Raw genomic sequence first — 12101 nt, forward strand, 5'->3', positions numbered from 1 at the left:
CTTATCTCGGTTAGGGGTCGCCACAGCGGAACTCCAGTCTGCTAATGTTTGGTAGTGGATTTTTACGTGCCGAGTTACCAGCCCTGACGCACAACCTTCAACGAAGGCACGCCCATTCACGCATGCCTCCACACAGAAGACGCTCTAGCTGAGAATCAAACGGGACAACGTCTTGCTGTGAATCGACAACGCTACCGCAGCACCACTACCGCAGTTACATTTATATAAACGTAATTAAATTAAATTAACAAATTCACATTTACAAACATTATGCATCACATATATTGATCTATACGATATAATCAAAGCAACATTTTATTTATTTATTTATTTTACATTTATTTATTTTATTTTATTTTACATACAATGTTACATAAATTATTCAGTTCCTGCCTTCTGTTAAACCTCATTCCTTCTCCAAAACATTTTTTTGCATATCTTGTTCCCATAGTTTCCATTTGTTCTATGTAATTTACTCCTACCCTTTTCTAAAGATCCCACTTCTTGTTCTTTTATCTCTGTTACAAGTACTCACTACTTCAAGTATAGTTGAATTAGACTTTGATTTTCATTTTCTAGTAATTGCTTTTTTGGCAGCCACCAAAATAAAACTTAACAGGCCTTACTTGTATAGGCAATTCAGATCCTGTACCCCATCTCAAAAAATAATTTCCTTAGTTACATTTATTTGCTCTCCTAGTATTCCTGACAGAGTAATCTTCTTCTTTTTTTGTTTTTTTCCCAGTTAGGGGTCGCCACAGCAGATCACCTGTCTGCTCATGACTGGCAGTGGAGTTTTACAGTGTCGAGTTGCCAGCCCGGCACCCAACCTTCCACAGAAGGCACACACATGCACACACTCACGCCTAGGGCCAATTTAGAGTTTCCAATCCACCTTCAGCATGTCTTTGGGATGAAATCAGAACACCCAGAGGAAACCCATGCAACCACAGGGAGGACATGCAGACTCTACACAGAATGCACCTCAGCCAAGGATCGAACCAGAAAATCTCTTGCTGTGAGGTGGCAATGCTAACCGCTGCACCACTGCGGCTATTAATCAGTAGATAATTTTTAAAGTCTGCCAACATATTACACTTGGAAAACATATGCTCCCAGGTACCTCTTTCTTCTCCATTACACCTCCATTTGCCATCTCTCAGAGGCAAAATTCTTTGGAGTCTGCTTGGAGTATAAAAGTACCTACACAAACACTTCCAATAAAAAATCCCAAATCTTCTGGATTTTGTTGCATTTTTGGGAGCCATACATATGTACTCCTATTGTTTATTTATGAATTGCTTATCTAATGTTTCTTCCTAATCTTTTCTGACCTTGTCTGATTGATTATTATAGTTATTTGATATTTTATATGCTCTACTAATTATCCCTTTTTAACAGCAGCTTCTTTTCTTGATTCAACTAAAACCTTTCATTTAGGATTCACCAATCCCTTTCTCTTTGCCTATACTGATATCAATTTACTATTTTTGGCTTGGTCCAGAATTTCTAAGCAAACATTGAGAAGTAATACAAAGGATTACAGTCAGTCAGTCACTAATGCCAGACATTAAAGCTTCATACATCCATTTTTCATAAAATGCATGTTGATGAAACATTTGTTCTGTTAAAAATTTTAATTGAAAAAGGAATAGTAAAAACTTATCCTGGTTTTGAGCCTTCATTCCCGTTATTTTTAGCTTTATCAAAAATTATTGGTGAAAGAAGTTGATTGGTATGCCTCAGAAACAATCGGATAGGTGTTTTCATGATAACCCTAAGTTTGACCTGACTAAAAAAAAAAAAAAAAAAATAAAAAATTATTACTCAAATCATCTTTTTCCAGCTGCCTGCACTTACAGTTACCCTGGAAATGCTAGTGCAAATGAGTGCAATTACTACTCCTGCTACCATTTGAAGACACATCGGGCAGCTGTTGAAAGTGGGGAGGCTCTCACTCCCCCACCCTGTGGTTCCACTGCCCATGCTTTTGACTTTTTTGCATACTAGGGAGCCATACAAATGTCCTACCATTGTTGTTTAGTAAATTGTTTTCTTATTCTCTCTCTCTCTCTCTCTAATCTTTTCTAAGCTTTTCTGATTGATTCTTATAATCCTCATGCAGTATTTCGTATACCCTATGAACTATCCATATTTTATCAGCAACTTTCAGTCCAGACTCAAGTTAAAACTCTAACAGAGCTGGTCTTTCACTTAGCACTCTCTTATCTCTTTCTCTTTGCCTGTATTGTGCTATCAATCTCTGGTATGGAAGGCAGCCTCTAGCCTGCAGTTCATACTCCTGCTTGGCCTCATCCCATTCTGTTACATTTTCCTCTCTAGTTATTTGCTCTCCATACCTTGAAACCATTGCTGATTTGTTCTGTCTTTTTTTCTGTACTCCTTATTGTTGTCTTCCCTAGAGGAAAAAAATAATTTCTCCATGCCCAAAGTGGCATTATAGTTATTGAAGACATAGTTCATTGAAACCATATGACCTTTTGGATTTTAACCTTCTATTGCAACAAAATGAACAAAAACTAGATAAGAAGTTATTTAACTTTCAATAAGCAATTTGTGTAAATCACAACTATAGCAATTATTGAACTGCATTAGTTCTACTATCCTTGTATAGAACATAGTGATTTTTGTAAATATTCAGAGTTTGAGTGTCACCGTTAAGGGAAACTGGATAGGCTTAAAATAGCCCACAAGAACATCTAGCCTAATGCTTGCCTATGAGTTTATTGAGTTCCAAGTTTATGTTGAGCTCTGACCTTGTGGTGCAGCCTGCCACTTGGTCAGATCTCATCCCCTTTTCAGTATGCACTTTCCTTGCCCAGTTATAGCTCCTTGACCTTAACTGGTAGATTGTGAAAATATGAATGCTATAACTGTTGTGTTGATCAATTTACACCTGGCTTCCAATAGTTATTGCTTATACTCAATGTGGACCACCCTGATGTGTACGGTATGGCTATAAGGTTAAAACTTGCTTACCACACCTCATGTATGCCCGATCCTCCTGATTCTTCATGAGTCCCACTATGATGCCAAGTTCTGCTCGTCTGCTGAGAGATATTAGATGGCACATATGATATCAGGCCTATGTATGTGTGCATGTCTAGTTGTGCAGCACACATGATATCAGGGATCTATATCATGAAACCGAAACGTGATATACTCGAGTGCTATAACATCGACACAAATCACACAAACTGTATTATTTGTGATGATGGTAATTCAATATGATGAATTTCATCGTTTAGGTGTTTTAGCCTTCTTACACTTCACGTAATATGTGTTGATGTAATTGTACTCGGGTATATCACGTTTCATTTGCGTGATATAGACATGATATCAATCCTATGTACATGTGCATATCTAGTAGCTGTGTATCTACATATCACAGGGAAAGAGGAACAATATTAGTGAAGAAATCTCAGGGATCATAAGAGGCCTAGACATATACACCTTTAAGTAGACACTCCTAAAAGTTCTTGCCACCCTTAATGAGTACTTAATAGTACCGATCTCCCGAATCAAGCAGGGCTGTAAATGACAACCCTGTTGTAAATTTATCTATACCCATACAATTGTTAAGACCAGCCTTAAAGGCAGACAAAGTTGTACTTAGCTTGACTTGTAGTGATAACTTTTTCCATAAGGTGGGAATATGTTAAGATCATTTCTTGCCCCCTCCCCAGGAGTATTATGTGTTGGTGTAAATTTATGTCCCTATTATGGGTGTTTGTAAACACTGGTACTGTGAAGAAATAGTGCATCAAATAGGACTGGGTCTTGCAATACTTGAAAAAAAAAAAAAAAACACAGATCACCTCAGAGTAGCTGGCAGGCTACTGGGTACAAGGACAGCTGTCTTAGAATACTGGGATAGCTGGTAGATTTAAGGTCTTTATGTTTTCTGGTTAAAAACTGTTGGGGCTCTTCCAGTTGCACGATATATTTGTATCTGTACATACCAAAAAGGGTACTGTATTCAGTGATGGGCCTGATAAGGGAAGAGTGCAGTGGTAAGAAAACTAAAAGCAATGGTACCGATGGTCAATGAAGACAGAAAAGTGAAAAACTTTAGCGTATAAAAAATTTTATTCAACGCTTTCGTCTCATCAAGACGTCTTCAGAAAAACAGTAAAACTGCTCAAAAAGTTTTTTAAATATACTTCAAACTTCTAACAGAATTCAATTAACCAATAAAAACTTAATGTCAATTAAGAAACTTCAGAATTAAAAAGACATACACATTTTACATATAAAACAAAACATTTCATTGAAATACTAACACCACAGTAAAAAAATATATATATTAAAAAAAATTCTTAAATAAATAAATCAATTAATTCAAACTTTAACTGTTAATTGTCTATGTTTCAAGAAACATTTAAGATTAATGGCCTCATTTAAGCCTGTTTTTTTTTTTTTTTATCAGCCCCCAACCTTACCTGCCATAACATTTCTCTTTGTTCCAAATAGTTCTTATAGTCCCCTCCTCTAGGGTCAGAATTAACCACTTCCAATATGGAAAATACATTTTTTTTTATATTTTATATTTTAAGAGTGTAGTGGTAAGAAAATATCTTTGGATATTGAAAATATTCCTTTGGAGGTTAACTGGGCTAGGTAGAAAGATATTCTGACTATGATGGAAACACAATTACCAAATGAAAGAGAGCTGCTTACATAAGTCCCCAGACTGCATCTGTTTGAACAGGATTACCCGTTAAAACATATGAAGTGGGAACAGCTTTTTATTGCAGCCTGCTATGCTATACTTTCTTCCATTTAGCTGAAGACTGTTTTAAGATCATCAGGTATTTGTGTATTCCAGCCTTTGCTGGTGCAGTTTGGTATCGATGGATGAGTGTTCAACAGTGCCCAGCTTGCAGTCATTATCTGCAAACTGTGCCAACCATAGTTCAAGGAAATTGGCTTTTATAAGCACAAAATAAATGCCAAACCAGAGAGAACCTAGCACTAAGCCATGAGGCACCCCACTAGTTACAGTTTAACATTTAGTGAGGGTACCAGCAAATTTAAGTACTTAGGATCTGTTGGATAGCCAGTTTGCAGTCACATGAGTAATGAAGGAGTTAATATTACGTCTATGTAACTTTTAATAATGCCAATATTGGGGTTAGAGTGGAAAGCCTTGTCTTGACCAAGATAAGCAGTATGCACAGAGTGACCACTGTCCACAGCCTTTGTAACCTTTTCAAAGAAGTTTACTTGGTTCAGAAGACAGGACTTGTTCTTACTTATTCCTTTCTTTATTTAATTGTATTACTGTTTGTTCACTGGGTGAGTAGTCTACTGACCCTTTTCAGTCATGAGCTGAGCTCAGATAGCAGAAAATAAATACATTAGGATCTTACTAATCAACAATCTCATATACAGAATAAATAGATGGTTAAATTCAGTACATAACATATACAAAATATACATTCTATACAGACAGGGAATGCTTAAGGAAATCCAATCAAGTACACTGAAAGAAGTGGCTAAAATACAGTTCAATCATACATAAAAACATAAAAATGCATAATTTTATATATATATATATATATATATATATATATATATATATATGTACACACACACACACACACACATATATATATATATATATATATATATATATATATATATATATATATATATATATACATATACACATAGAGATATAGACATATATATAGATATACAGTGGATATAAACAGTTTAAACACCTCTGTTAAAATGCCAGGTTTTTGTGATATAAAAAGAATGAGACCACAGTAAATCATTTCAAAACTTTTCCCACCTTTAATGTGACCTATGACCTGTACAATTCAATTGAAAAACAAATAAATCTATTAAGAGAAAAAATATAAAAAATAAAATACATACAATATGCTGGTTGCATAAGTGCACACACCCTTAAACTAATACTTTGTTGTGTGTGCACACCCTTAAACTAATACTTTGTTGAAGCACCTTTTGATTTAATTACAACAGTCAGTCTTCTTGGGTACACACCTGCTATCAATTAAAGATACTCTGATTAACCCCAAATAAAGTTCAGCTGTCCTAGTAGGATTTTCCTGACATTTACTCTGTTGCCTGCTACTGCAAAAGCCATGGTTAACAGAGAAAGTACAGGTGTGTACTCTTACCATAAATGTAGATGTTCGAGTGTGTTCACTGTTGCAGTTATTACTGTAGGGTTCTTCCTGCTGGCAGCAGCCCTCGATCGGCCAGAGTCCCAAAGTCTGGGTCTGACGTTGGCTGAAGTGGCTCCTTCCCTGACGTCAGTGTGCCAAGGGTATAAAGGCCTCAGCCGACACCATTTTCCCCAGTTTTTCTTGCCCCAGATGTCAGGTGCCCAAAAAATAAAGGCCAAAAACTTAGTCAGAAGAATAAGCAAGCATCAGACTAGAACATTCCCAAATTTCACCAGCTAAAATACCTCAGAGAAAGAGTAGTGCCAAGGAGACACAGACAGTACTCAAAAAACAACAAAAGAGGGGATAGGAAGGAGGGTAACCCAGACTGTAACAGTGAACACACTCGAACATCTACATTTATGGTAAGTGTACACAACTGTACTATGTTCATCATGGTTCACTGTTGCAGTCATTACTGTAGGGTTGAATCCCAAAGCTAAGAAAGGGTGGCTGGAGAAGGAACAGAAGCGGCGGCTACAAAACCCTGCAGGACTGCAGAGGCAAAGCCTGCCCTAGATTTAGAATAGAGAGGGAGGTTGTAGTGATTAGAAAAAGTATGCACAGAACTCCAAGTCGCAGCTTTTAAGATTTCCTTGGTAGGAACTCCACTGAGAAAAGCTGCTGAAGTAGCAGTAGCTCTGATAGAATGTGTTCTAACATTAACAGGAACTGATTTGCCATGATGAGAGTAACAGAACTTGATGCAGTGGGCAATCCACTTAGAAATAGTTTGTTTAGTGATTGCTCTCCCCTGTGAAGTAGAAGCATAAGCTACAAACAATTGGTCAGATTTCCTGAAAATCTTGGTCCTGTCCAGGTAAAAACAAAGCTGCCTGTGTATATCTAAAGAATGTAAAATTCTCTCCTCTTCACTTTGAGGATTAGGATAAAAGGTAGGTAAATGAATAGTCTGATTCAAGGCTACTTTCAAAACCACCTTAGGCATAAAGGTGGGGTTAGTCCTCAGGCACACCCTGTCCTGATGAAAAATAATGAAGGGTTCCATAGCCATGAGTGCTTGTAATTCGGAAACTCTTCTGGAAGAGGTTATAGCTAAAAGAAAAGCAGTTTTCCATGATAAGAACTTTAAATCTGTGGAAGCTGCAGGTTCAAAATTAGACAAAGTTAACTTTTCCAAAACAAAGTTGAGATCCCAAGTGGGAACTGGTGCTCTTATAGGGGGCCTTATATTCTTTGCCCCTTTGAGATATTGTTTAAGTAACGGATGAGAAAAAATTGGGGGATCCGTGCAGAAATAGCAGAAGCATGAATTTTGATAGATGAAAAAGATAGGCCCTTATGTAACATCTCTTTTAGGTATTGTAAAATCAGAGGAATGTTTGGAACTGCAGAATCAAAACCCTCGGCCTGATTCCAGGAGCAAAATCTTTTCCATTTACCTGCATAAGATTTCCTGGTGCTGGGCCTTCTAACTTCAAGGATTACGTCCATTGCCTGTTTGGTAAGGGTAGAGCTGTTTAAAGACCCTGGATCCGCCAGGCTGCTAGATTCAGAGTTTTGACATGGCTGTGCAGGATCCGGCCATCTTGTTGAGACAGTAGATGTGGAATTTGTGGCAGAATCCAGGGTGGACCCTCAGCCAGTTTCATCAGGGTGGAATACCAGAATTGCCAAGGCCAGTTGGGAGCCAGTAAAATCATTTGCTGTCTGTCCTGTTTGATCTTCAGAAGTACCCGTGGTAGAAGAGGCAAAGGAGGAAAAGCATATACTGAGAGGCATTTCCAACTGAATGAAAGGGCATCCACTTTCCATGCTAGTTTGTGGTAGGTCCTTGCACAGAATGTTTGAAGTTGATGGTTTTGGGGGGATGCAAAAAGATCTATGTCCAGGCACCCCCATGCCTCCGTTATCATCCTGAATATCCGAACATCCATTCGTGTGGCTCTGAAAAGGCTTCTGCTTAGACTGTCTGCCAGAGTGTTGTCCTTTCCTGGCAGGAATTGAGCTTGTAAGTCTACCTTGCTGGCCAGTGCTGTGTTCCACAGAGTCATGGCAAATTGCACAGGGGGTAAGAGTGAGAGCCTCCCTGCTTGTTTATGTACCACATCACTGTAGTGTTGTCCGTCTTTATCAGTAATTGCCCCGGTAGAATAAGATCCTTGAAGGCTGTTAGGGCATTCTGTACAGCTAGTATCTCCTTCAAATTTATGTGCAGATGCATTTGGTCCTCTGTCCAGGCACCCTGAAGACATCTCCCTTGCATGTGGGCTCCCCATGCATAGTCCGAAGCATCCGTCATTATGACTTGATTGGCTGGAGTGGGACTGAAAGGCTTCCCCTTGTTCTGGAGACAGGCATCGGCCCACCAAAGAAACTCCTGCTGGAGACGAGGCAAAATTGTGATCAATGTTTCCAAACTGTGGCAATGCTGAGACCATACACTCTTGAGGTACCACTGTATCTTCCTCATATGCAGTCTTGCATATGGTATTAACAGAATGCAGGATGCCATGTAACCCAAAGCCTGCAGAATTTTTCTTGCAGTTAGCTGACTCATTGAAGCTAGGTTTTTGAAAGAAGAAGCCAGTTGCACTTTTTTGTCTGGTGTCAAGTAAGCCAACTGGGTTGTAGTGCTCAGAAGGGCACCCAGGAAAGTCTGTTGTGTGGGCACCAGGTTTGATTTCTTTAGGTTCACTGTGAACCCTAGGCACTGGAGAAGATGCTGCACAAAAGCCAGATGCTGAAGTAAAGTCTCCTTGACAATCGTCCAGATAAGGGGATATTTGAATTCCCTTCTGTCTGCAAAATGCCATTACTGGTGCCAGGCACTTTGTAAAGACCCTGGTCACAGTAGATAAGCCAAAGGGCAGCACAGAGAGCTGGTAATGCTTCGAGCCCACTTTGAATCTCAGGTACCGTCTGCACTCTTGCCTTATGGGAATATGTAGATAAGCTTCTTTCAAGTCCAAGTCACCATCCAAGTGTTCTTACTCAGCATAGGCAGCAGCTGCTGCAGAGTGAACATCTTGAATTTTGGTATATCTAGGAAGGTGTTTAATACGGAAAGGTCCAGGATTGATCTCCATGTGTTTTCCTTCCTGGGAACCAGGAAAAGTCTTGAATAAAACCCTTGCCCCATTTCTGAATTTGGTACCAATCCTATGGCCCCCCATAGCCATGAGGGACTGAACTTGCTGTTGTGCCTCTGCCCATTGATGCTTTGGCAGATCTGGCCATCCGTTTGGTTTTGGCAAGGTATGGAAATGAAACTTGTAACCCCTTGAAACTATGTCCAGAACCCATTTGTCTTGGGTTATGCGGCTCCAATTGTGATAAAAAAGAGAGATTTTTCCTCCCAAAGGCGCATCCAGGAGGGAGTTCCTGGAGCTAGTAAGGGAGAGTCATAATGACTGTTTCCTGTAAGGTTGTGACCTATCTTCTCCGCCCTTGGGAGAGGGGGCACTCCACTGCTTATTTCTGAAAGGGAGCTGTGCCTGTCCTCTACCTCTGGAACACCTGTATCTGCCTCTCTGAGGTCTGTCTGAGCTATTAAAGGACCAAGGTTTAGCTGGCCAGTTCCTGCTAAATCTAGGGGGGTGTACCTGTAGAAAATCTTTAACTGTCTGCATAGATTTGGCTTTGTCTTCCATTTTCTTTAATACCTCCTCACCTTTGGCCCCAAACAAAACATTGTGTTGCAAAGGGGCATCTAAAAGCTTTGCCTTAACCTGATCTGGCAAACTGTGCTCCTTTAACCAAGCATGACTTCTAATAACTGCACCAGTTGCTGCAGCCCTGCAAGAAGCCTCCAAAGAATCAAAACCACAGTGCAGGGTATGTTTACCCACCTGCTCAGTAGCATGCAATAAATCCTGTAACTCCTTATTTTCTGCACCACCAGAAACAGCAGACATCTTTTGTTTTAACACAGACAAAAGGTATTGCTGATATTTCAACATATGAAATTGACAATTCAAAGCTCTAATAGACAATGTAGCAGAAGTATAAACTTTTTTGCCCCATCTTTCCAAGGCTCTGGACTCCCGGTCAGAGGGAATAGGATTCTTAGCAGAGGCCACTTTAACACCCTTAGGGCCCAAAGAGATATTTTCTGGATCAGCTGAAGGGTTCTTAAAAAGAAATTTGTGAGAATCTGGAACCCTATAATACCTATCCGGTTTGACAGGAGCAGGAGGAAAAGAATCAGGAGAGAGAGGTGCCTCTGTAAAAACATCATCCACGATGTCCAATACAGGGAGAATAGCCAGGGGCCTATGCTGTGGGAGCAGAAGAAAATCCCTAAGCTTTTTCTTGGATTCAGAGTATTCCTGCCCTTCCCAGTGAAAAAGCTCTCTTATGTCATGCAAAGTTTCCCCAAATGAATAATCCTCAGGAGGAGAGGCTGAAGGAAGGAATTCTTCAGCATCAGAATCCTCATAAGGAGGGAATGAATAATCCTGCTCAGAGGAAGAAGCAGAAGAAATTGAAACTTGATCTGAGGAATCATAATCTGGTTCTAGTCTAGGTCTCTTGGCAGGAGGGGGATGGGAACCCCTGATCATAGTTAACAGGTCTTCAGCCATTTTAAGCATCTGTCTTTGAGGTCCAGGGCCCTGATCAGAAGGGGTATGTGCTTGCTTCTTTGTCTTTGCCCGAGCCTTAGTCTTTGTCTTTGACTGCAAAACTGAAGCCATCTTTACATGAAGCTGTGCAGGCCTGAAAACTCCCTCAGAAGCTGGTGCCTGCACAGCAGCTCCAGACCCATCTGAGGGAGCATTATCTGAAGGTCCATTCCCTGGAAATTCTGAAGGCCCCATCGGCTCCTTGTGGGAGTCGGTACAGGCAACCGGTTCAAAAGTGGCGGATGACAGGGGCTGCGAAAGCGCCTCACTGATGACCGATGAATTGGCAACTGGCTCTGGTTGAATAATGTCATCCACTTTGGACCTCGGAGGCCTGTCTTTATCCTTGTGCCTCTTATACACTCCGGTAGCCGGATAAGAATCCGACGACATATTGTAATTAAATCTTTTTCCAAAATAATGGAAGGCAAAATCATACCTACGCCTAATAGTGCGTTGGTTAAATCTAGCACAAAACCTACAATTAGCTACGTCGTGGTCAGGGCCTAGGCAAGGTATACAGTAAGAGTGAAAATCCTTATGAGGTATTTGCTTTCCACAAGAAATACAGTTATTACCTTTTTCTGACATTGAACTGGAGCAAGAAAAAGGTTTCCCCAACAGGGTACTTAGCTTAAAATAAGAAGTCTTCGATACAAAAGTCACCAAAAGTAAACAGGAGTCGGCTGACCGGCACTTGCGAACTGCTTTGCTACGGGCACTGCACGGCAAGAAAGACTGGGGAAAATGGCATTGGCTGAGGCCTTTATACCCTTGGTGCACTGACGTCAGGGAAGGAGCGACTTCAGCCGACGTCAGACCCAGACTTTGGGACTCTGGCCAATCGAGGGCTGCTGCCAGCAAGAAGAACCCTACAGTAATGACTGCAACAGTGAACCATGATGAACATCTTACAAAGCATCAAAGGGATCTCATTGTTGATAGGTATCAGTCAGGAGAAGGGTACAAAAAATGTTCACAGCATTGGATATACTATGGAACACAGTGAAGACAGTCATCAAAAAGTGAAGAAAATATGGGACAACAGTGACGCTGCAAAGAACTGGACATCCCTCCAAAATTGATGAAAAGACAAGATGAAAACTGGTCAGAGAGGCTGCCAAGAGACCTACAGCAACACTGAAGGAGCTGCAGGAATTTCTGGCAAGTACTGGTTGTGTAATACATGTGACAACAATCTCCTGTATTCTCCATATGTCTGGACTATGGAGTAATGTTGCTAGACAGAAGCCTTTTCTTACACAGAAAAATATCCAGGCCCAGCTAAAATTTG

At 40.2% G+C, this 12101-nt stretch overlaps 1 protein-coding gene across 1 annotated transcript in view; it reads right to left on the bottom strand.

The window, feature by feature from the left end:
* Positions 1-12101, bottom strand: part of GLIPR2 (GLI pathogenesis related 2) — a 1300660-nt gene that overhangs the window by 195499 nt on the left and 1093060 nt on the right. The window lies entirely within an intron of this gene.

This window comes from Protopterus annectens, chromosome 3.part0 (assembly GCF_019279795.1).
Source record: "Protopterus annectens isolate FY-2018-M chromosome 3.part0, PAN1.0, whole genome shotgun sequence".
In the NCBI taxonomy this organism is placed as follows: Eukaryota; Metazoa; Chordata; order Ceratodontiformes; family Protopteridae; genus Protopterus; species Protopterus annectens.